Genomic DNA, 27,856 nt, shown 5'->3' with positions numbered 1-27,856 from the left:
GAGAGAGAGAGTATGGGGAATATTGTCTGCAATGGAGGCAGGGGGAGGGGGGGAAAGGGGGGGTATACCGGGGATATTGGTGGGGAATGTGCACTGGTGGAGGGATGGGTGTTTGATCATTGTGTGATTGTAACCCAAACATGAAAGCTTGTAACTATCTCACGGTGATTCAATAAAATTTAAAAAAATTTAAAAAAATACCGTGCTTATTCACTTCTCACTCCTTGAATTTGTTTGATGCCTGTTATAGAGCAGATGCTTGAGAGATGGTTATTGACTGCTTTTCCAGTCTGCATAGTATCCATACCCAACTCAAGCCTTGTCATTGAATAGCCATGTCGTTGAGAGCTTCTCTGTGACACCTGAACAGTCCCCCCATCTATCTAATCAACACACTGTGAGGTATTCGATACACATCTCCAGGCTCTTTCAGGCTGGGAATGATTGGGAGGGACTTTCATATTTTCCTGTCTCCCTCTTGCAGGTTTTAGTTTGTTAAAATTTCTCATTTTCTGCTTTCTACTTACAAGGCATAAAGGAGGAGGAAAGGATTAGGGGAAGCCTTGTTTGTCTAAGTAGCTGTGGGTCAGGTGAGGCATTGAAGGCCCTGCCTTGCTGGTGCAGCCCCGCTAAGGCCAGGTCCAGATTTTTGGAGGGTCACTGCAACCACCCCCAGCCCCTGGGCTGTTTCTTTTAGGGCCTTTAGAATCCAGATGAGGCTGGGTAGAGATTATGAGTGACAAATCAACAGAGCCTTCATCTCACTGTTTAAGCAATTCATTTGTTTGAAGGCCTCTCTCTCCCGAGTTAGAGATACCATCTCCTCTCAGAGGGCTCTCCTGTTCCAGCCACTCCCAGTCCATTTCCCACTCTGAAGTAGGGAAATGGTTCTTTTCTGTGCTGACGCTTGACCCTGCACATCACAACCACTGTCTTTGGGGACCGTAATTCACGGCAGCCAGCGCAGCAGTCTTGCTAGGCAGCCACAATTGTTTACACTTAATAGGCAAGAAAACAGAGACAAAAAGAAAAGAAATAATGTGATGTAGGAAATGAGCTTTGGATCCTCAAGAGTTTTCCTGCCCACCTTCTGCCAGGTTCCATCCCTCTTCCTCTGATGGTCATTATAACTTTTGTGGGCAGAAAGGGAAGGGAAAGGGAGTTTCTTCATCCTTTGACATACTGGGGTTTGTCCCTCTTTTAATTTGTGGCGTTTCTGTTTTTTTGCTTTTTGTTTTTGGACCGCATTTGGCAATGCTCAGGCGTTATTACTGGTTCCACACTCAGGAATTACTTCTAGCAGTGCTCAGAAGAACCTATGGGATGCCTGGTTTGGTCACATGCAAAGTGAATGCTCTATGTGCTGTGCTATCACTCCAGCCCTGTAAATTTTTTTTTTTTTGCTTTGTTTTTTAGGTCACACCAGGCTCAGGAGTTACTCCTGGCTCTGCAGTCAGGAATTATTCCTGGCAGTGCTCTGGGACTCTATGGGATGCTGGGAATTGAACTTGGGTCAGCCCTGTGCTAGGCAAACTCTGGACCTGCTGTGCTATAGCTCCAGCCTTGTGCCTCTTTTCAAAGCTTCTGATACCCCAATGTCTTTAACCCCATTGTGGCAGCAATCCTGGCCTAGATTCTTCCCAGTCTGGCTCCTTGCACAGGACTTTAGGAAAGTATTTTGGAATCCCTGATGGCTGAGAGATGAGGAGCTTCCCAAGACTCGTAAGAGGTGAGGATAAGTGGGTGGCCCCGATCTTTAGGCAGCAGCCTGATCAATGATCTTCCTATTTTTCCCTTTCATATTCTGCTCTCTCCACTTTAGAGGTTCAAAAGGATCCCTGATTTGGGGCTTTGATAATCTTAATCCAAGCTCCAGGTAAAAACCCAAAAACTATTCCCTCAGTTTTTCCCTCTGATAAATAGAGGTGACAATCTTCTTTGTCCATCTTCTACCTGAAGTGTACTGACCCAGTCAGTTCTTTAGTATAAACCTTTTGGGAGAAGGTTTGCTACCACTCAATCGATGACTGGCTTTGAGACCTGAAGGTGTATGTAGAAGAAGAGTGTCAGCTGTGTTTATCAAGGATCCATCCAAAGGACTCATCAAAGAACCAGGAATGTCCAATTCTCTTTTGAACTTGATATGAGTGACACTCTACCTCATCTCAGGAAAGCTGGCAAAGTCACCCATTTTAGGATACTATTGTATTCTAAGTATCTGATCTCTTTGTTTCCAATTAGACTGTTGATTCAAAAATATATATAGCATTTATTCATCCTACCCACTACTAGCAGCCAGGTCCCAGCATCCTGTACCCAGATAATGAGATAATTATCCTGTGCCTATTCAGCGTAGTCTCCAGAATCATCTTTTGAATGGGAACACCTTACTCTCTTCTGTTCAAAGTCTACTAGTGTTTCCATTTCAGCCGCAATCCCTGAAGTGACCCGTAAGCCCCCTCTCTGGTCTCATTTCCCCATTCCACTTGCATTGGCTCAGCAGATCTAGTTTCTTTGGCCTCTTTACTATTTCTAACACTTCCAGGAATGTTTTTACCTCAGGGCTTTTCTTCTGGCTGTTCTTTCTGCCTGGGACACTCCTTCTCAGACAACAGTTCAACCCCCTCACCTCTTTCAAGTTTCTGATTAAAGTTACCTTCTGGATTGGGCTCACTGTGACGGCACTATTAAAAATCTCCTTCTGTAAAGCTCAAATTGGATGTTATGATTCTTTTATTTCTCTTGCACAAAATCCTCTTTGTTATCACAAGTCCTTTACTCCACATCTATTTTTTTTCCCCAAGTTCTTCCTTTTAAAATATTTTCCTTCTTCCCTCCCTCTTGCCTCAGTGTAGGCCTATGGAGATTTGCCTAGATATTTACTTGACGAAAGACATGAGGTTATTACAAACAGAAGGCTCAGTTGAGGTGAAGATGAAAACTCTTCAGAGCCTCAGTTTCTCTAACTGTGAAGATGAACACGGGAGGCCTAGTTCATGATTCAGCGAAAATATGAAATGAGAAGCAAGAAAGCTTCCCTAGGAACTCTGGGTTATTTTCTATTAAAGCCCAGCACCTAACACATAACTCGGTTGAAGTATTTGTTGAACAAATGAGTAATTGTTGATGAATAAATGGTTGATGTTAAAAAAAATCCTCTTCAGATTTCTTCATACCTCTAACTTTGAAATATATATATATACATATATATATACACAAGCCACCCGTGATGTATTCAATATGCCAAACACAGTAACAACAAAGTCTCCAATGGAGATGTTAGTGGGCCCGCTCGAGCAAATCGATGAACAATGGGAGGACAGTGACAGTGTGTGTGTGTGTGTGTGTGTGTATATATATGTATATATATGAGATAGAGAACTACACACACTTTGGGACATGTGGATCTTTTAATCTCCTTCTCTTAATCTTCTTTTTGGTTTTTGGGCCACATCAGGCAGTACTCAGAGCTAACTCCTGCCTCTGTACTCAAGGAGTGATGCCTGGATCTAAGTATGGTCAGCCACAGCAAGGCAACAGCCCTGCCCATATCATCCCCTGGTTCCATTGTTTATCATCTAGAGAACCACTTAGGACCAAAGCTCCAAGGGAGAAAGGAAAGCCTCCCCTTTCCTATCCTCTCTGTTCACCGATATACCCCAAGTATCCAAATAGTACGGGAATCGTTAGCAGTGATGGGCAAATATTTGTTGGATTAACAAGTGGATAAATTTCTAAATCTTCAGAATCTTGCCAGAATACAGAAAAGGAATCCATTGGTGCCCGGTATCCTCACTGCCTAGAAATGCTCTGCACATGGCAGGTGTTCAATGTTTGCGGAAGGAACTGGGTACTCCGCCAGCTACCAGAGGTCTTTATCTGATCCCGGACTACGTCAGAAAAAAATAAAAAAAAAATAAAAAGAAAGGCGCCTAGGGTCAATGCATCCAAGGCCTCCGCTTCCTCTCATCCAAACAAGCTAGTCTTCATCTAACACATCCAGCATCCAAATACCGAGCACCTACGGCTGAGTTCAAAAGCGAGCTTGCTGCTCTCCGTGACTAAGACGGATGAAGCAACAGCAAATAATGCGCCTGAATCTAATTACGTGTGAAATTGCAGGGCAGATTAGCCGCGCTCAGAGTTTAGCAAAATCAGTTAAGATTGACGTAGAGACAAATTCCAAAGTTCACCAGTCGCACAGAATCACCTCTAACCCTCCCACCTGTTGATAGCCAGGAAGATAACGCGGGCAGCCAAGTTTCGAATCCGAAGGGACCTGAGCTTTCTGACACCTCTGTTTTTAAATCCAGAAACAGCGCCGGGCGCGGGAAAGGCCTAGGAGGAGAAGGATCTAGAACCCGGGACGCCGGACGTTCCGCGAAGAGAGGAACCCTGAAGGTGCAAGGGGCCTTGGCTAGGGCGGTGGGCCCGGTTGGAAAAGTGGTCCCCGCGTTTCCAGATCTCGGCCTTAACGGGAGATGACAGGGGCAGGGTTTGGGGGGCGGGGCGGGCCAAGGTCACGAGGAGTCTTTTCCCAGGAGCCCGGGGCCCCTGGAATCCCGGGGCAGGGTCCAAAGTCCAAACAAAGCTGTCCCTGCCGTCCCCAGCGACGAATCCGCTCCCCACCCCGCCGCCCGCGTACCCCACTCCCGAGACCCCCGGAGCCGCGGGCCGCTCGCGAACAAGGAGCGGCTCCGAGGCCGAAGCCCGGGAGTCCCGGGGCACTACTTCGTCCCCGCGGAGGGATCCCGCTCGCTGCCGCCGCCGCCGCCGCCGCCGCGGCCGCCGCCACGGTCGTGACCGCGGAGGCCGACGTGACGCCGCGGCCGCCGACGTCACGGGGAGGCGGCGGAGGAGGCGCTGGGCGGGGCGGGAGCGGGCGGCGAAGTAGTTCCGGGTGCGCGGCCCCGGATGTTGGCTGCTCCCGCCGCCGCCGCCGCCGCCGCCGCTCTCGGCGCTGCTCGGGGCCTCAGCCTCTCGCACCGGGCGCCGCGGGGACCCTCGCCGGGGGCGGAGACACACGCAGCGGCCGGGGGCTCGGCCGGGCCGTCCCGGCCTGCGCAGCCTGAGGTGAGCGGCGGGCGGCGGGCGGCCGGCTGGGGCGGCGGGCGGGCGGGCGGGGAGGCGGGGCCGGGGCATCTCCCGGGACGGAGGCGGCCGGGGCTCGGCGCCGCGCGACCGCGTCTCCGCCGCCCGGGTCGGGCCGCGGCGCGGGCGGCGGGCGGCGGACGGGGCGCGGGGCGCGGCGGGGCCGGGCGGGCGGGCGGGCGGGCGGCGGGCCGGGGCGCTCCCTCCCCCGCGGCGCTCCTCAGCTGCTGCTGCCCCTCAGCCGGGCAGCGGCGGCTCCGCGCGCGCTCGCTCGCGCCCCTCCCCCAGGCGGGGCCCGCGGGAGCCAGACGCGCCTCCCCGGGGGCGCGGGGCGCGGGGCGCGGGGCGCGCGGCCGCCGTCTGGGGCTCTTCCGTCGCCCGCCGGGCCCCGCCGCGCGGCCGCCCCTTCCCGTCCCGCCCGGGGGCGCCGGCGGCGGCCCGGGGCTGTGGCCCGCGGCGTGAGCGAACGAGCGAGCGAGCGCGTGCGGGGGGCCGGCGTGCCCGTCCCGCCCGGTCCCGCCCCGTCCCGTCCCGTCCGTCCGTCCGTCCGTCCGTCCGTCCGTCGCCGCGTCCTTCGCGGCGGGCACCGGGGCCGAGGCGGCAGCGGCTCTTTGCGGACGTGTTGCTGTCCTGTGTGTTGCATCCTGCCCACGTGGTAGGGTGTCTCCCCGCCCCCCTCCCGCTCCATTTTTTTTTGGGGGGGGCCGCTGGTTGAGAAAGGGAGCTTCGAGGGGGGCGGCTGCTTTTTTTTTCTCCCCCCCCCGTGACTTGCCCACGGGTGGGTGTGGAAGGCGATTTCGGGGCAGCTTTGCCCGGCCGCGCCCGCCGACTGTTGTTGTGGGAGTTGCGTGGAGCCAGAGTTGGCTTTTTATTTTATTTTATTTTATTTATTTTTTTTTAACTTTTTGCGATCGAGAGCTGCAGGGGGACATTGCGGGGACCTTGAGCTGCCCGCCGGACCCGCGCGTCCCTCCTGGACCGCGCGCGGCGCCGGGGAGGGGTGGGCTCCAGCTGCTGCTGCTGCTACTGCTGATGCAGTGAGGTGTTGTAGTTTCCTCTTTCCCGTTCGACTTTGTGAGTGTGTGTGTGTGTGTGTGTGTGTGTGTGTGTGTGCGCGCGCGTGTGCGTGTGCCTGGTTTGGCGAAGGCATTTCTGCCCTGGATTGTGCAACCCCCGGTTTCTGTTGTTCCTGCTTGCAGGATTCCTGCGCGCGTGGAGTTGCGTGGACTGGCCGGGGAGGAGATGGGTGGGCATCTGCTTGCCCCGTTTCCTGACGTTACTTCCCGCGCCTTCGCGTTTCCTGGCGAAACTGGCGCTGGCCTCTCGTGCAAGCGCGCGGGAGCCCTTGGCCGGCACCGGCTAGTTTTCTTTTGGTGTCTCCCCCTTTATTAGGAGTCTTTGAATTTTTTCCCCCCCTCGCCCCGCTTTCTCTCGGCGGGCCGTCCTGGCTGCAGTCTCTCCTCCGAAACTTTCCCGCGCCCCCCTCCTCCCTCCTTCTGGTACCTTCTCGCGGCTTTGGGCTGCTCCGTGACCAAAGGTGCTTTTTTTTCTTTTCGGTCACACCCGGCGATGCACAGGGGACCCTATGGGATGCTGGGAATCGAACCCGGGTCGGCCGCGTGCAAGGCAGACGCCCTACCCGCTGTGCTATTGCTCTAGCCCCCACAGGTGCTTTCTTAAACAAGGATCAGGCTAGAGTAACCCTGGGAGAAGCCTTTCTCAAATCAGAACAAATAACGCCTCTCCGTTTTGTTTTTTTTTCCTGTTTGGGTACACATAAATAAGGTGTGATGACCGTGTCTTGTGTCTCTTGGAATTGAGGTGAATGTCATCCATCCTTGGGTTTCTGCCGCTGAAAATACGGGGAACTTTTATTTATTTTTGTTTTGGGGCAACACCCAATGGTGCTCAGGGCTTACACTTGGCTCTCTGCTTAGGGATCACTCCCGGCAGGCTCGGGGGACCAGAATGGGATGCTGGGGATCCAACCCAGGGGTGGCCGAGTGCAGGGCAAATGCCCTACCTGCTGTGCTATCCCACTAGTTCTTATTAGGCAGGGTTTTTATTTTTTTGGATAGGTCAGAATCTTATTTTTTCCTCATTGAGTTGGACGAAATAAACGATATTTTGCAGTTGTCTTTTAGATTACCGATCATCCTTTTCATACACTTTCTCGATTTTGTGTTTCACATTGTTCATTCTCTTTGGTCATGTATTCTCCATATTATGTGTGGTATGATTTGTAGTTTATTCTCTGTAAGTGAAAAGATTTGCAGGTTTATCTGCTTTTATTATGCTAAGATTGGGTGGGGCAGTGAAAAATAGATACCCTGAGACATTCTGAGACTTTTTTTTTTAGCAAGTTAGTCAGCCTGGATGTCCTGCAAAGTCCTGTTTTGTGTATGAAATAGTCTGAAGAGACACAAAGAAAAAATACATGAAGAGTCTCTTATATTGTCTCAGGTTTTGGGAAAATAACATTTAATGGGGCTTTTATTATTATCAAGCAATATCAGAATCCTGGTGGAATAATAAAGCAATCAAAATCAAAGGTAGATAGGGAGATTTGGAAAATACTAAGAATTTTTCCAGAGGGAAGAAGTGTATTCCAAGAGTGAAGAGAGCATATGCAAGACAGATGTGGTCATGTGTAAAGGATACCTGGACATTTTGCTGTCAGAAAATCTGTATTGCTGAAAAATATTAAAGGAATTTGGAGTTGGTAAGGGGAGATTGGGGCACCTATTAAGGATAAGGTCTTAATGTGACGAGGCACCATATTGGTTTATAAAAAATGGGAGAAAGAGTGGTACAGATATCTTTGTGAAGGTTTTGTAAAGCATACACTCGGTCACTGAACTATAACCCTGGTTCTTAAGAAAGATACTTGTTTAATTTTTAATCTAGAGAGATTATCTAGAATATTCTTGGAGAATTTAAGGAATAAGATGGCGGTCTGACATAAATTGGTGATTATGAAAATAAAATAATAGTTGATGTTCATTAAATACTGACATTCTGAGGTATTTAAATGTGTTTAATTCATAATTTTTAAAAATAATTATGAAAAAACTGAATTGAAGAGATTAAGAAACTTGGTTCAAATCTCAAACAGTAAAGTAGCAGATCCAGGATTTGAATCCAGTCAAATCTGGCTTGTACATTGAATTGTTAAATTACACCGTTTTTAAGAGTGTATAGAATAGGGATAAGGTTCTTACCTTGCATGTTGCTAACCCTGGGCCCCACATATGGTCCCCTGAGCACTGCCAGAAATGATCCCTGTGTACAAACGCCCCTCTCCCTCCAAGTGTATAGACTATATGAGGAAATACATAGGTGAATAAAGAACAATAAAACATTAAGTAAGACATTAAAAGATCAAAGCTTAAAATTCTATAGAGATTGAGAATAGTCAATTGGGAAAGTGTTACTGTAAAGGAAAATGAGCTAAAATTTGTTATGAGTATTCCTAGATTGTATAGTTTCTAATTGCTGCTATTCTGCCACCGTTGATAGCCTTCTCTCCTTTGACGCTGGAAATGCAGACTCGTTTAGTATTAATCAAAGCAAAACAGTTAGAAAAACACGTATTCAGAAAAATATTCAAACAAAACACATACCACTATGGTATACATAGAAATGGAATCTGTAGAGTCACATCGACGTGGCATTCAGAATTCTGTGGTTGGGACTAGAGGGAGTACAGTGGATAAAGTGCTTGTCTTGCCCGTAGCCTAACCCGGGTTTTGTTTCCCAGCACCACATGTGGTGCTCTGAGCGCAGCAGAGTCTGCACTGCCCCACCCTCTCCACCCCCAATTACATAGTTATGGTTGAAGAGATAAGTGCAGGTGTTAAGGTGCTTACCTTACATGCACTGGACCCTGGGTTCAGTACCTGGCACTGCATGGTGTCTTGAGCGCCACTGGAAGTCACCACCCAAGAACTCTACTGGATATGGACCCCCTGCCATCCCCCTAAATTATTTTGGTTAAGCCATATTAATGCTACCCAATCTTGGCAAAGGTAATGACTAGACCAGCGGGTCCCAAACTTTGTTGGCCTACTGCCCCTTTATTTCTTTTTTAATTTTTTTTTGCTTTTTGGGTCACATCTGGAGATGCACAGGGGTTACTCCTGGCGGTGCTCAGGGAACCATATGGGATGCTGGGGATCGAACCTGGGTCGGCCGTGTACAATGCAAATGTCCTACCCGCTGTGCTATCTCTCCAGCCCCCCTACTGCCCCTTTTAAAAAAAAAGTTCCTGTAGTTGCTCCTCATCCCAAGACCTGCATTGCTGATGTGAACAAACAGAAAACACTCCATTTGCACTGGAGACTGCTATTGCCCCCCGCCCCCCCAAACTCCCCATCCCTGAAGTAATATTGTCCGCTCTGGGAAACACTGGACCAGTGTAATACAAAACTGTAGGATGGTGAGATGGATGAAGATTGGTTACCTACCAAGGTTGTAAGTGGTCGTAAAAAATGTGCAAGTAGATAAGTGTTGGGATGTTAACGTATCGTGAATGAGTTTTGGGGTTTGACATTTTGGATGATAAAGGATTTATGCTAATACATAAAGCATTCCAATGAGAACCAGGAAGAACATGAATGCCATAGAATTCAGGGATAGGAAGGGTAGTGTGACTCTCTGTATTTAATGTAGTCCAGAGCAGTGATTTAAAAAAAAAAGTACAAGACAGACATAAGACCAAGATAAAATTTGTAATCTTAAAAATTTGAGAGGAAGGATAGAAATAGAAGCTAGATTCATTTTTTTCATATTCTGGTTTAGGGTGGTGGTGTTTCTCCTGATATTTCCTCCAGTCTCATTCTTGTCCACACATGTCAGAACTGCTTCAGTATTAAAAAATTTCTTGAAAAGAAATTTCTCAAGCCAATGATTTTATACTTTTACAGTTATTTCAAACTTAGTTTGAAGATAGATACAGTTGTATTCTATTCAAGTGGCCTCTTTAGTGTGTGTGTATGTGTTTGTATTTGTGTGTTTGGGTCATACCCAGTGGTGTTTAGGGCTTAGTTTCTTGTTCTTTGCTTTGGGATCACTCCTGGTGGGGGCCTGGAGACCATATGAAGTGCCGAGGATTGAACCTGTGTCAGCAGCATGCAAGGCAAGTGCCCTACCCACTGTACTATGCTCCTGCCCTGAGTTGACCTCTTTAAAGTATATAGTTAAGTGGTTTTTAGTATGTTCAAGTTATACAGTTGTCACCTGTCACTACACTATCATTAGGTATTTCACATCTTTCCTTACATTTTCTTTTAGAGCTCAAAAGAGATAGTACATTAGCAGTAGACACTAATCCTCCCCTATTTTCTTATGTACTTATCATCTCTACAGATTTGCTCTGGACATTTTATATAAATGGACTCATCCACACATGGCCTTTTTGTCCTTTTTGTCTGTTTAGCATGTTTCTGAGTTATCTCAGTATTTCACTGAATAATAGTTTCATTGTATAGCTTCGTAAGCTTTTCTTCTTAATTTGAAATTTTGGATTTCTTATTTTAAAAACCCTTCCCAATCTGTATCTTAATTCTCGTCCTTAACTCTCCTTTTAGGGTTTTTTTTTTTTTAGATTTAGATAATTTTTTTTTTTTTTTTTTAGATTTAGATAATTTAACATCTGCTCTTCATTCTACCAGGCTTTGAGGATGTAAAGATAGTAAGGCTTGACCCTTGGACATTCTTACAGTGTGTTTATGGTTTCTTTGTGTTTTCTCATACATTATCTTATTTGATCTCTCAGCAGCCCTGTGATTTGGGCAAAGCATTTTTTTGGATGAACAGTTTGATGTTTGATTAGGTGACTTGCCCAAGATTTCACACTTAAGTCAGTGATGGAACCAGATAGTTCTTAGTCCCTATCCATTGCTCTTTCCACTGTTCTGTATTGCTCTTTTAACTCAAAATGTCCTCATATAGATTCCTGGAGAATCCACATGAGGTCTAGGAACCTCCTTATTTGGGGAATTAAAAAAAATTTTGCAGGTGGGGGTGGTTTGGGCCACCCCTGATGGTGATCAGGGATCACTCTCTGGTTATATGCTCAGGGATTACTCCTGGCAGTGCTCAGGGCTCACTGTGCAGTGCTGGGGATTGAACAGGGGTTGGCTGTGTGCAAGGCAACACTGGACTCTCTCCAACCCCTCACATCACACACACAAAATCACAAATCATCCTGTTATTCGTCGATTGCCTTGAGCAGGCCCACATAAAGTTAAAAAATAATATATCTTTAGGCCACGCCTAATGGTGTTCAGGACTCTGTGATCAGGGATTACTCCTGGTAGTATTTGGGGAACATATGAGGTACCGTGAATTGAGACCTGGATTGGACCCATGCAAGGCAAGTGCCCTACCTTTTGTGCTATCACTCTGGCTCCTAAACAGTATTTCTAAAAAATTACTGTTTTTCACAGGGGAGGGCGGGCACATCCGATGATATTACTCTCAGCTTTGTGCTTTGTGGTCTCTTCTGGCAGTACTTGGGGATCATGGGGTACAGATCGAATTGGGGTCAGCTGTGTGGAAGGCAAACCCCTGTACTATCTCTCTGGCCCCTAAAATTTAAGTTTTAAAATATTAAAAAACCTTTTGAATCTCTGAACTTAGAAATTGCTTTGTTTTCAACATGTTTCACTGTGCTTTTTCTGTCACTTAGGTTTTCACACTGCCACTGTTTAGAAGCATTGGTCTTGACACAACTCAAGCTCACTTTTATGTCTCTTGAGCCTTCCTTTACCTGTGAATTTTTATTTCCTATTTTCAACAGGTAGCCTTTCAGTCCTATATGGACGAACATACTTTTTACTTTCTCTACCCACCAAACTCAGAAAGCATAATAATTGTTAAAAAATTTGACCATCTTAATTGGCATAACTAGATTTTAGTGCACAAATCTTAAATGAGAACCAAAAGCACAGTGTTTTGGTTAAGGAGATTGACTTATGCTCAAATTGGAAAAGGCATCTGTTATACAGGAGTTCATATTTAATATAATTTGTTATAACCAGATCAGCAAAGCATTATTACTGTGGGCCATCTGTTGGGATATGGAAATAGATTTTTTAATATGGAACCAGATGTTATATTTATAACTATTTACAACAATAGCATTATATTTATTTTAAGTAACATTTTGTAGTTAGGTACCTTGTCTGCTATTCTATTTGATGTATCAGCTGATAACCTGAGAAGGTGGCATCTTTCACAATTAATATTTTTATGAGAATTGGGACAAAATATCTGAAATGAAAACAAGACTCATGCATGATGTCAAGCTTTAATACTGTAGTAAAATACAGTATAGGAGAAATAGAAATTATTTGGTTACAGAATTATTTGGTTCATATTCAATAAAAACTTTTACATTTGGCTACATAGTACAAGGACTAGGGCACATGCCTTGCATGTGGCCAACCCTGTTTGATCTCTGGAACCATATGGTCCCCTTATCATTGTTGATACAGTCTTGGAGGACCCTGAGTACTGTCAGGCTAACCCAGGTAATCCCTGGCACTGAAGGACTCAGCAACATTGCATCCTCAGGCCCCTTTTTTAAACACATAAGCAGTATTTGTTGAGAATCACAGAAATGGACCCTGAGTCTCCTGATCACCTATTGGGAGGCCATATCCTCCCACCATCCCAAAGGAAGTCTGTCTTTGGCTCCATTAATAATCCTGGTTTCTTAATCATTATAAAACCACCATGGTTGCTCTAAGAATTTGATCATAAGTCTCATCAGATCTGCATGAACTTTCTTTTCTGACTTATTTTCCATCTTCAGTGAGTGCCATCTTCAGTGAGTGAAGTAATGAACTTGATGTAGTAAGAGGAACTGTTGTTGGAACATAGTCTTAGAGAATGTCCTTTGCCCTTAGGTGATTGCTAAGGATTTGGGAGTAGAGAAAACCCTTGGTAGTTTAAGCGAGAAGCTATAGAAAACCAGCAAGTTGATTGCTGTAATCTGTGCTGCTTCAGTAATTAGCACGGGAACTGGTAGTTTATAATTTAAGATCAAAGCACCATGGTTGTTTTCTGGTGAGAATTTGCTTCCTGGTTCATTGCTTTTTCCTCTGTCCTCACATGATGGAAGTGGTGAAAGATTATTCTGAAGCTTATTTTTCAGTCTCTTTTTCTTTTTGGGCCACACCCAAGGATTGCTAAGTAGCTACCTCAGGCTTGGTACTAGAGGAGGGGCAGGAAGTGTGTTACTTCAGCAATGCTCAGGGAAGTCTGAAGTGCTGGGAATTGAACTCAGGGCCTCATACTTGTTGGATAACTGCTCTACCTTTGAGCATATCTCTGGCTCTGGAGTTTCTTTTCTAGACACAAGTCCCAGTCATAAAGCTCTACCCTAATGATCTAAGCTCTTCTCCCAACCCACCAGCTAACACTGGCATTTTGGGGGGTGTAGGGTTTTGGCATGAATTTGGATATGCACAAAACCCACTTGCACTAACTTTTTTCTCATTATCTTCAAATCATATGGGGATGATTATGTTTTCAGAGAAGAATTGACCGATTATTTTTTCCAAGATATCCTTGTATCTGAACGTTACCCAATCAGCAGGATAAGCACTAATCCTATTTGTTAATGAAAAAAAAATTAGATATTAACTAAGACTGGCTTAGAGGTATTAAGTTAGTGGAGCAGAGGCAGGAGCTTGGATCCTGTTTCTAATCTTACACTTTTTACTTTCTCGGGGGGCCTCCCAAGCAGTGCTTAGGAGATTGCAGGCAGTAGTCAACGACTTCTGGTGATTCTCAGCCAACTGGTCGGCAGTTTGAGTGTGAGGGCCCATGTATTGCATTGTTTCTATGGTGGGCCATTCTGACGATATTTGGAGCCTCCATGATCGCACCTGGAGATGCTCAGGGAACCATATGTTGGGGGAGGAATCTGAGTTGGCTGCTTGCATGGCTTGCGCCGTAACAACCCTGTACTAAGTGTATCTGTAGCCCTCTAGTTTCGTACTCTCTAATAGGAAACTGATGGAAGTTTTTATGAAGAAATACTTTGCCTTTTTGAGGTAGAAATGAAAGATTATGAATCACAAAGGATCTGAACTACTTGGAGTAGAATTTCTGATCCGATTAAGGAAATGAAATTGTTGGGGTAACTTCTTCCCCTGTATTAAATCTGTTCACTTTTAGTCATTAGTGTCTTAATTTTTTAGAGGAGTTCTTGAGGGTAGGAAGAGCAGAATTAGGACATTCTTAAGGATTGCTAAGTAATAGATTTGGTTTTATTTAATGAAAGTACACATCTATATAGATATTGAGAAATTGTCTATTGAGGTTGTTAGGGTTACTTCCCTAGTGTGAATCTATTCTACTTTATACCATGGGTAGGAAGAATGATAGTGTAGAAGAAAATTAAACTTTCACAGAAAAAAGATGGGAAAAAGCAGTTTGAACAATTAAAGCATTTTCTCACGTAAGGAGTATTTTCTCTAATTTTGGGCCTATAGTTGGTGGTGTTTGGGGTTGCTCCCAGAGGTGTTTGGGGAATTAGACAGTTCTGGGAATCCAACCCAGAGGAAAAGCATGTATCCCACCCCTGAGCCACATCCCCTGCCCAAAAGAGTATTTTGTAGCTGAAATTGATGGCTTGGCGTTTGATTCATAGTAGATTAGCTTTTTAGGTTAGGTTTAGACCTTTTGAAAAGGGTCTTCTTTGGGTTTTGGGCCGCAGCCAGTGGTGCTTTATTTCTGGATCTGCTAGGGGAATCTTGTGCTAGTGAGAACCAGACTTGAACTTCTCTCCTGCAAGGCATTCTCTTAACCTGTTGGGCTATTTTCAACCCAAGTTTCCTTATTTTCTGTATGTAGCACTGAACATAACACATAAAAGTCATTATTATATACTTGTTATACTAGTAAATGGAAGAATATTTCATGTTTAAATAAAAGTTTTGTTTCTATAAATAACAAGTTTTTCTGTCAACTGTGAGATGTCGTATTTTCTAGAATCTTAATAGTTAACCCTTTATTCGTGCCATTGAGCTACTCCCACTACAGCACCTGGTACATAATGGTAGTGCTATTTTGCTACTCTTAGAGCACTTGTGGTCACTAGTAGTTGTATATAGTGACCTGTTGGAATCAAATTTTGTCTCACATCTCACATATTCCATACTCGTCTCATCTTTCTAGATTGTCTTTAGGTCAGAGATGTAGTTTCCTTTTAACTGGAAAATACTTTGAACAGGTGAAAGATTATACTTTGAACAGTTCTTGAGCATCTGTACATATATAGTACTTTCTAGTGTATTGTGTGAGCTCCCAAGGTAATTAAAACACATAGTCTGTAAGAAAATTGATTGACTCATAAGTTTGTTTGGAAGAGAAAGTTTTGTTTGTTAGTGATTAAGAATGCTCCATGGAGGAGAGAATGTTTAAAGTAAAGGTTAGTGGTGAGACAGTCATCTTTACTGACAGTAATCCAGACCTGGATATGAGGTGAGGAATAACTAGTGGCCCCGGTTAGTCATCTTATAAATTACTCTCTCGGATATTAAAAATGGTTATATTCTTACTATGTGGAGGGGCATTTGGTATATAATTGGGAAACAGGAAATAGGGAATGATTGAGCAAATGGCTACATTTGGCAGATACTGAATTCCCCAGCTTGAAGAGTCAAAGAGCACCTTATGATATTAAATCCCTTGGTGGATCTTCTCATGGGGGGAAAAATGCTTATCTTAAACTTGATTATGGAATGCCTGTTAATATTGTTTGAAATCTTCTGGAAAATTATACTTCCTGTCTTTATGGTAGAGGTTAGGTAGATGGCTGAGAAATATTTCCTTCTCCAAGCTAAACACACCGAGTTTCTTCACTTAAAAGTGCCTCATTAGTCTAGCTTCCCTCCCTGTAAGCGTTCTAGTGTGTAGTGTTCTGAAAATGTGGTTCTCAAACGGAACACAATACTCCAGTTGTGAATTAATCAGGAAAGAGTGTGAAACTACTGCCCTCCTTGATCTGGATACTATTCTAGTGAAACTTCAGATTGTATTTTGTTTCTTTTTAGCAGCTGAGTCACTCTCTTGGCTCATATTCAGTTCTCATATTAATTTACAAGAAGTTCTATGAGTAGATTCATAGAGATTTCCTATTTGTACAGCTAATAAATGAATGCCCGTTTCTTCTGATTGAGTCTGTTTTCTTAGAACTACTAGTTGTTCTTAAGCTTACTGAAATCTGAGACAGAAAAAAACGAACTAATTACATAATGCTGAAGTTTACCAAATAACACCTAGTCTAACTGTAATGATGAATACTCGAAAACTGATAAAATATCAATTCCTATTTATACCCATTAAGAATTTCAGCCACTAATAAAGCTTCTTGCTATTTTTATTTCAATTCTTGCTACTTATACCCAGCATTCCTTTTTACTTGAGAATGTCAAAGAAAAAGAAGACATTGTCTTTTCATGCCTAGAGTATGAATCTCTAAGAAAAGGACCTTTTTTTTGGTTGCTGGTTTACATCAGTGGTACTTGGTCTGTTCCTGGTACTGTGCTTAGAGATTATTCCTGGCAGTGCGTGGGGGATGATAAGTGATGTTTGGGACCAAACTGGGCTGGACTATGTGTAAGGCAAGTCTTTTTAACTAATCCCTGTACTATCTTTCTGGCCCTTAAAATACTTTTTTTTTAAGGATTATTTTTGTTTATGTACTTGAATCCTTAAATTTCTCCTCCCCTTGTTTTATTACTATTATTATTATTTTTTTTCATGTTTCGATGTATGTGGGGCTTCATACCAGGCAATGCTTAGGGTTCTGCTCCAGGTGCAGTATTTGTTAGGGGTTACTCACTGCAGTGTTGGGGGGAATCATGCAGCCATGCAGTACTGGGAATTGAACATGGGGCTCTTGCATGCAAACATGGACTCCAGCACTTGAACCATCTCCCAGTGCTTGTTGTTGTGGCAGAGGCTTACATACACATGTTTTTGCTTGGGTGCTTGCGGGGGATGTCACTTGACCCTTGGCTGCAGTGCTCTCTGTTATCTGAACTCTTTTCATTGCAGTGCTTGCACTTGCTTGCCAGGGCTTGCACTTTTGAGTCACATAGGTTATGGTTATAGTGTTTGCCAGGGATCACTGCAGTGCTCACACATGAGTATTATACTTCCTGGCCATGGTATACCTTTTTAGTTTAATTTTTTAAATGTTAGCAGGGAATCATCCCTTTTTTGTTACCACAAAAGATCTTACAAATCTTGTTGTGAAGTGGCCGGAAATTGCTTGCAGAGCTGCCCTCTAATGATTGAGTTATTTGGATTGTGCTTAACATGTGGGACACTAAGGATTTGGACTTGTGGCCATATGCTTGCAAGGCAGGTTGCTGTCAGCCTCTGCATTCCTCTTCCGTGTCTATAGACCATTTCTTTGTGCCATTGACCTATTAAAATTGACAGCATTTTCCAAGTGTCAGTTGATATCTAGTTCATAATTATTTTAATGCCATTTTTAATTGAATCAGTATTCTAACATCATCTGAAGTGTATGTTTCTTATTTAACCTAATTTTTTAAAAAAGTCATTTCACTCTTTTCAATATTCCTTCATATGTCTGGACTATTTTGTTACTGCCCTTTTGAAGTATCTAAATTTCCTTTACTACAGTTCAGCAAAACATATTGGAATATTGTGTGTGGGATTGTGAGAGAAAGATTAATTTGACATGTACCTGGTCTGCTAGGAGCCAGCAATCCAATGGAAGAGACAAATTTGCAGGAAACTATACCAAAAAGATGGCCTCCTATTGGATCATGTGACCTCTTGGGCCTGAAAATATTGCATGTGGAATCTCCTTACTTTATTACTTTAATCATGTCCTTATCAGAAACCCATAGCTGATTCCTTTTTTAAGTTAATCCAGGCTATACAGTTTTTGGCTTGGCGCTTAATGTTTCCATTGGCTTTTACTGTTACTTAACAATGGAATTCTTCAAATCACAGAAGAAGAAATGAACGAAGAGTAGTTTGAGGAAAAAAAAAAACTCATTTAGGACAGGAGAAAGTTCAAGGGTTAAGGTACACACCCTGCACATACCCACACCTGGTTCCATCACCATTCCGTGCTGCTCCTGCCCTCTCCCCATGTTTTGCTCGGTATAGTCTTAGAGTTCTCCGAACACTGCTGAGGTGGCCCAGGTGGTCCCTGGCACCATAGGCCTCAAGCAGCACCACATCTTGGGACCCCCACATTGAAACATCAACTGATGATGGTGGTTAAGATTTGTCAGGAGAGATCCCTGGACCTCCTGAGCACTTCCTCCTCAAAAGTAAAAACTGAAACCGCATTTACATTATGGTGTAGAACTTTAGTCTCTCAAACAGGATCACTGACATTTGAAAACAAACACTTTTTTCGTATAATACTGAGAAACAAAGGGTTTATCTTTGCTGTCTGCTAAACTTGTTTAGTCAGCCTGCATTTCTACCAGTGAAGGGAAAGCAGCAGAAGCAAAGGTAACCAAATCCAGAAGCTTAAATTAAGAAGCTTCTGCACCTCAAAGAAAACAATGGTCAGAATACCTAGACAGCCCGCAGATTGGGACAAAGTTTGCTTCCAATATAGAGTTAATATCCAGGATATATAAAGCACCAGTACAACAACTGTATAAGAAAAAAAAATCCATCCCTATCAAATAATGGGGGAGGAGATGAAATTTCCTCTAAGAAGAAATACAAATGGCAAAATAGGCATGAAAAAAATGCTCTATATCACTAATCATCAGGAAAATGCAAATCAAAACCATATCATCTCGAACCAGAGAGACTGGCATTCATCAAATAGAAACAACAACCAGTATTGGTGAGGATGTGGGGAAAAGGATTCTCATTCTCTGCTACTGGGAATATTGACTAGTCCCGCTTTTTGGGAAGACATGGGCGTTCTTAAAAAAACTGGGAATTGAGCTTTCACAGCAATTCCAGCCCTGGGAATAACCCAAGGGTCCTAAAGCACAATGCAGAAAAGACAGGTCTCCTGTGTTAATTGCAGCACTATTCACAGTGGCCAAAATCTGGAAACAACCCAAATGCCTTGTCCATGAACAGATCAATGGATAAAGAAACTGGTACATACACAATGAAATCCTACTCAACCATAAGAAAAGATGAAATCATGACATTTGCTGCTCTGTGGGTGGATCTGGAGAGTATCATGTGGAGTGAAATTAGTCAAGAGGAACAGACTCTTTTCTGTGAGATTTAAAGAAACTTAGCTCTTAGGGGAAAATCAGATCCCCAGAAGCAATAGAAATAGAGAGCAGGGGAATTGATTTTCAGTAGGAAGCTTGTCACTGATTGGGGGATGGGGGATAATATAGGGAAGGGAACATTAGGACAATTAGGGGAGGGGAAATGTGCATGCCACAGGGACAGACAGGGACATGCCACAGTGGGGTGGGAGGGAAACTGGATATTGGTGGGGGGCTAGTGGATATTAGTAAAGGGATTGGTGGTGTACTCCTGAAACTTAATCACAGATAATCTTTGTAACTTTTTTATTCATGGTGATTCAATTAAAAAAAAAAAGGAAAGCAAGCAAGGATGTGGGAGACGGCTCAAAGAGCAGAGGCTCATGCTTGGCATGTGCGAGAGCCTGAGTTTGATCCGCAGCACTGCATGGCTAACCAGAGCACCACTGCCAAGTGTAGCCCTGTGCCCCAGCAGGCCTGGTGATCCCTGAGCACTATCAGTTCTTACCTTTTGACCAAGTTGATGGGGGGTTACCTTGCATCTCCCTCCCTCCCCAGTACAGCTGGGGTAGACCCTATAAAAGGCTAGAAGAAGTCAAATGTCAAATAATTGTGTAATCCAGATTCGGTCTGGTCTCTATCCCAATGCCTCTTTACAAAAAGCTTGTTTATTGGTCTAATTCCTATGGGTTGCAACCTTATATGGTGTTTAGTAACAGATTTATATGGTGTTTAGTAACAGAATGTGGAGACCTGAAAAATTTGGAAACAGTTAAAAGGTTTCTGAACATAGTAATCAAGTAGTAATTTAGAATCAACTGTGGCATGAATCTGAGGTTCCTGGCAACACTTAATCTGTGTTGCATTTCTCTAGTGAAAAGAGGTAACAAGTGGAAGAAGTTTAAGACTTCTTCATTTAAATCAGTGACAAGATTGCTTGCATATTGCTACTCCATCAATGTACCCATGGCATACTTAACTGTTAACCTCAATGTAGCACTTCAGGCAGCCAGTACCTCTTGTGCCTAACTGGCAAATTATTTGAAACTCATCTGTCATTCTTGTCTCAACAAGTTTCCTGAATTGAGCTGTACATTAGAATCACATATGATACTTTCAATGAATAGTTTCTCTAGACTTCACCTTAGATTCTTACATCAGGATTTCCAGGAATTGGATAGGAATAATTGTTAGAGTTGACAGTAGTTTTAACTTGGTTTTGAAGGTCAAACAGGCAATCTTAATTTTGTTAAACAGCTCCTACAGTGGGTTTTTTTTTCTAATTTCCCATATTTCCAGTTGCAGGATAGCATTTCGCTCTTTTCTCAATACATTCCTATATGCTCAATTTATTTTTCAGGGGTATAACATGATTCTTGGTTTGGTTTCTGCCAGACAAAACACATGAATCAAATGCCTGGAATAAAGATACAGAAATCAGAGAGGTGGCATTCTTAATTTTCTAAATATAAATGAGCTTAAATTTAAACTCTTGAGATTCTTAAACCCTCTGAAAACTTACTTGATGAAAACCTCTAAGAGGATAAAAGGGAATAGTGCAGTATTTTGAAGTAAAATCTTTCATATTTCTTTTAGATTTATTTTTATATTTTATGTATATTAAGAAAAGGTAATTTTAACATTATGTGTGTTTTTTTTTTCTTATATTTATTTATTGAATCACTGTGGGGAAAGTTACTAAGCTTTCAGGTTTAAGTCTCCAGTCATACAATGATCAAACACCTTTCCCTTCACCAGTACTCATTTTTCACCACCAAGAACCCCAATATACCACCCTCCCACCCCTCCCAATGCCTGTGAGGCAGGTGATTTCTACTTAACTCTTCTCTACATTGATTACATTCATTATTTTGACAAAAGATGTACCATTATTGTTTAGAATTTCCCCCCAAACAATCAGAATTGCTGAAAAGGCATTGTGAAATAATTTGTTTTCTATAGCTGGTTATGGGAATCATATAATGTCACACGGCCGCGTTTTTTGATTTCTGCAAAGAGCCAGATAATTATGAGATTGGTTTCTGTGCATCTGGTGTTATGGTTGTGCTGGAGAGCCGCTCATGTGGGGCAACTCGTGACCTCGGTAGGGCGTGAAGGATGAGCCAGTACCACCCCCCTACCCACGAGACTGCAGTTGCCCCCTCACTGCCGGCTCATACCTGGCTTTCCTATAAGCTCTGAGGCGGCAGCCACCTTGCTGGTGGGGGGAGTGGGGCGGGGAGGGGAGGCAGGTGGAAGGGAGCAACACCCTTTCCCTCCCGGGGAGGCATGGCACCATAGTTTAATGCATGGTCCATTCACTTTTCTGCCGCAAGCTGCCGGGCTCTGGACTAAGTCCTTTTGCCTCTGGAGCCATGGCTGTACTGCAGAGCCGCTTGTAGGGGGGCAACTTGTGACCTCGTTAGGGCATGAAGGACGAGCCGGTACCGTCCCCCTTCCCATGAGACTGCAGTTGCCCTGTCACTGCCCACTCATACCTGGCTTTCCAATAAGCTCTGAGGTGGTGGCCACCTTGTATGCGGTCCAGATGCATTTCTGCCAAAAGCTGCTGGGTTTCGAGATTTGTTTCTGAGTCTCTGGGATCATGGCCATTAATCAGCTTGATCAGGGGCCAGAGAGGCCATTTGTAGATGGTGACTTGGGGTTTCGTTGGGATGGGGAGGAAAGGGCTGGTTCCTCCCCCATCTGGTGAGGCCCCTTGTGTCTCGTCACTGCAGGCCCAAACCTGACTGTCCAGTGGCCTCTGGAGGATGGCGGTCACCGGGCCGCCAGGGGGAACAGGCCAAGGCACGAAACCTTTTCCCACCTGGTGTGGCCTGGCGCCAGTAATCTACTGCAGGAACAGGACTCATTTCTGCCAAATGCCTTTGGGTTCCGAGATTCGTTTCTGAGTCTCTGGGATCATGGCCGTTAAGCAGTTCAATCAGGAACCGGAGAGGCCATGCCTCCAATTATATAGCTGAGCCGGAGGTGGTTTGTGGGTGTGTCTCCCACATACCTAACTTTTGGCCGTGTACTTTCTTGGTAAACTTTACCCCAAGTTTTTGGGGTCTGGCCAGAGGCACAGCAGCAATTTTGGGGTGTCTGAAAGTCTGATGGTGCCATCAGGCTGCTGATGCACTTGCCTCACAGGTACAGATTGACCTACTGGCGGCACCATACCCCAAACATTATGTGTGATTTAATTTCACATCTCTGTCAGATTTTCCATAAAATTCCAAAAATCAGGAGAAAGTTCTTGGTTATCAAACCATATTTTGATTTTGGAACCAGAAATAGTTGTTATTGAGGAAAGTAGAGAGACTGAGACTCAGGATTATTCAGTGAGTTAATGACAAACCTAGAAATAGAATCTGTGCTATTTGCCTGTGATGATTTGTTTTGAAGAGAATGGTCTGTTCTGTTTACATAAATTGCAGGAAGTACGGATTTAGTTTTGGAAGAAGTTATAGCTCTGTGATACTTGGCCAAGATGCTCTCCTCCTCCACATTTACCACCTTTTTAATTGATAGGTCACAGGTCACAGTCCTCCCGTTGCTCATCGATTTGCTCGAGCGGGCCCAGTAACGTCTCCATCATGAGACTTCTTGTTACTGTTTTAATTGACACATGTCCTAAACTATGGAGGGTGAAGTGGCAGTTAGTTACTTTTTTAAAATTTACTTGTTTTCCTTTTATTATTTTAAAATTGAATCAACATGAAATATACATTTCTAAAGTTGTTCATGATTGGGTTTCAGCCATACACAATGTTTGAGCACCGGTCCTTCAACTGTGTATGTTTTCTACCACCAATGACCCAGGTTCCCTCCTGTCTCCACCCCCCCTCCCAACCTGCTTCTATGGCAGGCATGTCTGTCTTTACTTTTGGGCATTATGGTTTGCAGTACTGAAAGATTTTCATGTATATTCCTTTATTTCCTTTCAGCACTCAGTTCTTGTTCACAATGGTTATTTTTTTAACTCTTATTGTCATAGTAGTCCCTTCTCTATCCTAAATGCTGTCCCTCACCCCTGACTCAAACACACACACTTTCCAACCATGGGCCAGTCCTCCTGACCCATTTCTTCTGTCATTGGATATTAGTCTCATACTATGATTTTTTAAATATATATCTCATTAATGAGTGCAAATTATTCTATGACTGTCCCTCTCCTTCTGACTCATTTCACTCAGCGCGATAATCTCCATGTCCATCCATTTATAAGCAAATTTCATGACTTCATTTTTCCTAACAGCTGCATAGTTTTCCATTGTGTAGATATACCATAGTACAGTCGTCTGTTCTCGGGCACTCAAGTTGTTTCCAGATTCTGGCTAATGTGAATAGTGTTGCAACAAACTTAGAAGTGTAAGCAGTAGTAAGAAGGAAGAAATGAAGAATATGGGATTTTGAGGGCCAATGTATTTCTTTCCTTATCAAAATTTGTTTTAATACAATACTATACTTCTCTTCAAATGCTTAAGCACAAATATTATAAAACTAATGTTTCTATGGTTTTATATTTTTAATATTTTGGTGTGAAGAAAAAAATGAAAATGTTTTGGGAATTGAACCTTTATAAGAGAGCAATAATCACGAACGAATCACGACCATCCTGTTATTCGTCGATTGCCTCGAGCAGGCCCCAGTAACGTCTCCTTCATCCTAGCCTTGAGATTTTTAAGAAGGTGCTATATTCAAGGCTCTTTAGGAGAATGAGACCCATCATTGTTACTGGTATTTGGCATATTGGGTACGCCATGGGGAGTTTGCCAGACTCTGATAAGAGAGCAATAATAATTATTTAAAATTGTGATCTTCCGGGGCTGGAGCAATAGCACAGCGGGTAGGGCGTTTGCCTTGCACGCGGCCGACCTGAGTTCAATTCCCAACATCCCATATGGTCCCCTGAGCACCGTCAGGAGTAATTCCTGAGTGCAGAGCCAGGAATAACCCCTGTGCATTGCCGGGTGTGACACACACACACAAAAAAAGATTGTAATTTTCCAGTGTATGAATAAAAACAAATAAAAAAACAAAAAGAATCTTAGAAGTGCAAATGGTGTTTCTGCTATGTATTTTGGTGCCCCAGGGTATCTTCCCAGAAGTGATATTACTGGGTCAAATGGAAGCTCAGTTTCTAGCTTTTGGAGGAATGTCCATATTGTTTTCCCAAAAGGCTGGACCAGTCAGCATTACCACCAACACTGAATGATAGTTTCTTCCTCCCTGTGCATCTGTGTCTGCACTTGTTGTTCTTGTTCTTTGTGATGTGTGCCAATCTGTGGTGTGAGATGATATCTCATTGTTGTTTTGATTTGCATCTCCATGATGATTAGTGATGTGTTTTTCCATGTGCCTTTTGGCCATTTGAATTTCTTCTTTGAGCAAGTTTCTGTTCATTTCTTCTCCCCATTTTTTTTTTATGGGGCTGGATGTCTTGTAAAGTTCTGCCAGTGCCTTTAGATCTTTGTTATTAACCTTGTTATTACCTTATCAGATGGGTATTAGGTAAATAATTTTTCCCATTCCATGGCTGTCTTTGTATCTCAGGCCTGTTTCTTTTGAGGAGCGGAAGCGTCTTAGTTTAATGTAGTCCCATTTTGTTTATCTTTGCTTCCATTTGCTTGGGTAGTGGTGTTTCATCTTTGAGATGCCTTTAATCCATTTTAATCTGACTTTTGTGCGTGGTTTTAGAGATCTGAGGGTTTTTTTTTTTTTGACATGTAACTTTGCAATTTTTCCAGTCAGTGGCACTTAATTTAGACCTAGATTATTTTGTTTGTTTGTTTTTACTTTAAAACAGTCTTAAACTGATTCCAAATGCTGGTCACATACTTTCCACCCCCCATCCCCACCCCCCACTAGTAAATAATAACAAGATCCGACTTTTTTTTTTTGCTTTTTGGGTCACACCTGGCGATGCACTCAGGAATCATTCCTGGTGGTGCTCAGGGAACTGTATGGGATGCTGGGAATTGAACCTGGGTCAGCCACATGCAAGGCAAATGCCCTGCCTGCTGTGCTATCGCTCCAGCCCCAAGATCCAACCTTTTACAGGATGGCAGTATAGTTTTTAGTTGATTTGTAGGTAGCAGTAGTGTTGTTTACTGTAGAATTTTTCATGTGTACAGATATATATATATATATATAAAGGTAAAGGTAAAGGTAAAGGCCCTCCCGTTGATCGTCGATTTGCTCGAGCGGGCCCAGTAACGTCTCCATTGGAGACTTTGTTGTTACTGTGTTTGGCATATCGAATACGTCACAGGGAGCTTTATATATATCTCACACTTCTTTGTGTCCTAAATGTAGTCTTTAAGCATGTTTAATGCATAAAATAGTATGGTTGGGTTTTTTTGGTTTGTTTTTGGTTTTGGGCCACACCTGGCTGTGCTCAGGATTTAGCTTCTGGCTCTGTGCTCAGATCACTCCTGGTGATTCTGGATTTGAATCAGTTAGCTGCAGGCAAGTGCTATCTTTTTCTGTATGCACTATCTTTCTGCCACTGGTTTGGAAATAGTGGAGGCTATCAGAAAACTGAAAAACAATCTCTTGGGGCCAGAGTACAGATACAGTAAGTGGGCAAGGCCCTTGCCTTGCAAACAGCTGACCCAAGTTTGATCAACACTCCATATTGTTCCCTGAGCACTGTCAGGTGTGCAAGAAACCATCAAAAAGAGCAAAACCAAAATCCACCTCCCCTCCTTCCAGAAAAGGAACTCTGGAACCTAGAATAGTTATTTTATTACTATTATAATAAATAATAGGATTTTATATGTAATAGGACTTTAGTTTCCTAAAGAATTGTTGAAGTTTCCTCTGGTGAAGTCATTATTTTTGCGCTCTCTTTCCTATTCAGTCTGGGGGATAGAATTGATTTCTTGTAGCACTAATGAGGGAAGAACAGGAATACTACTTTTTCCCCTTCTCTGCTTTGGTTGTGGTGGGGCACATGTATGCAAGGCATATATATGCTCTGCCATTGAGCTCTATCCCTTGGCTGAATTACAGTCCTTTGTGCTGACACTCTGGAGACCGTGGTTTGTTGTGGCTCTGGGAGCTCCAGGTCCACACTTAGCATGTGAGGTGTCTGGAGGGCAAACTCATACTCTGATGCCTGTAAGGCACAGAGCTAGTCCCTGCCCTATGTTTGTTTCTTTCTTTTTCTTTTTCTTTTTCTTTTTTAAAAAAACCAACAGCTGTTGAGATAATTTACCACACAGTTCACCTATTTAAAGTATAAAGCTTAATTTTTTTTTTAGTATATTCAGTTTGTGAAGCATCACTGCTTAACTTCAGAAGTTTTCTTTCCCTCTAAAATAAATTCCACAGGGGGCTGGAGTGATAGCACAGCAGGTAGGGCGTTTGCCTTGCACGCAGCCGACCCTGGATCAATTCCCAGCATCCCATACGGTCCCCTGAGCACCGCCAGGGGTGATTCCTGAGTGCAGAGCCAGGAATAACCCCTGTGCATCGCTGGGTGTGACCCAAAAAGCAAAAATAAATAAATAAAGTAAATTCCACACCTGTAGGCTTCCATTCATCTTTACCTCTTCTCTTTCTCAAATCCTAAGTAATGATTAATAAAAATTTGCCTGTTTTTGACATTTGATAAAATGGAATCATAATCTTGTGATTATGCATCCTTTTCTTTTTATTATGCATCTTTTTATTTATTTTTGGTTGTTGAGCCACACCCAGTGATGTGGCTCTGGCTGTGCACCTAGGGATCACTTCTGGTAGGGCGAGGGAGACCATATGGGGTGCCAGGAATTGAACCATGTGCCATGTCCAATGTACTATCTATCGTTTTGCCCTTGCTGCTTTGAAAGAAATGTGGATACTCTGATTTCGTTGTTTATAATGGATTTTCAGGTGTGAGTTTCAAGAAAAAGCATGGACACGCAGGACTCGAGTGTTTGGAGGGTGAGAACCATTCTTCTAACCGGTCCACAGTGACAGATGGACGCAGGACAAGGGAACAGACAAACGGGGTCCCAGGCTTGTTGGTAGTCAGTTTATTTCTCTCTCCTCCCCAGCGTAGCCCCATCTCTTCCTTACAGCACAATCATAGTCATAGTTTTGGTCATAGTCCATCATAGTTCCATCACCCCCGTATCGTAGTCCATCCCCGTATCGTAGTTGTAGTCGTCATAGTCCTCTCCCCTCTTACACCATACAGCATAGTTATATGGAAATCATGAAGGGTGAGGGTACACCTAGGTGGGGTCAAACAAAAAAAATGGATGTAAAGCCATTCCTTCAGGGGAAGTTCTAGGAGATTAACTCAAGGACAAGATCTCATTTGTAGATTCAGCACTCCAGATTACTAGGAGATCCACTCAAGGGTGGGATTCTATCTGGGGTGTATTGTTAATTTACTATGTAACAGTCATAGATATATTAAGCTTAAAGGTTGGCTTTTCCTGGGGACTTTCCCTGTATATCCCAGACTGTAGTCCTCACACCAGGTTCGTCTTTCCTAACTGCAGCAGCGCCCT

At 43.6% G+C, this 27,856-nt stretch overlaps 1 protein-coding gene across 4 annotated transcripts in view; it reads left to right on the top strand.

Moving 5' to 3' along the window:
- Nucleotides 1–4,289: 4,289 nt before the first annotated feature.
- The window catches only part of FOXJ3 (forkhead box J3), a 133,316-nt gene continuing 109,749 nt past the window's right edge, over nucleotides 4,290–27,856 (top strand). For 2 of the 4 annotated variants that reach the window (XM_056123080.1, XM_056123078.1), the window contains exon 1: nucleotides 4,904–5,073. The gene's annotated coding sequence lies outside the window, so the exon portion shown is untranslated. Of the gene's footprint in view, nucleotides 4,402–4,902; nucleotides 5,074–27,856 lie in introns of those variants that run through there. The other 2 variants (XM_056123079.1, XM_056123082.1) reach the window with 2 other exon arrangements.

The sequence above is a fragment of the Sorex fumeus genome, unplaced genomic scaffold (genome assembly GCF_029834395.1).
Source record: "Sorex fumeus unplaced genomic scaffold, SorFum_2.1 ptg000047l, whole genome shotgun sequence".
In the NCBI taxonomy this organism is placed as follows: Eukaryota; Metazoa; Chordata; class Mammalia; order Eulipotyphla; family Soricidae; genus Sorex; species Sorex fumeus.
This window is presented reverse-complemented; position numbering and strand designations above follow the sequence as displayed.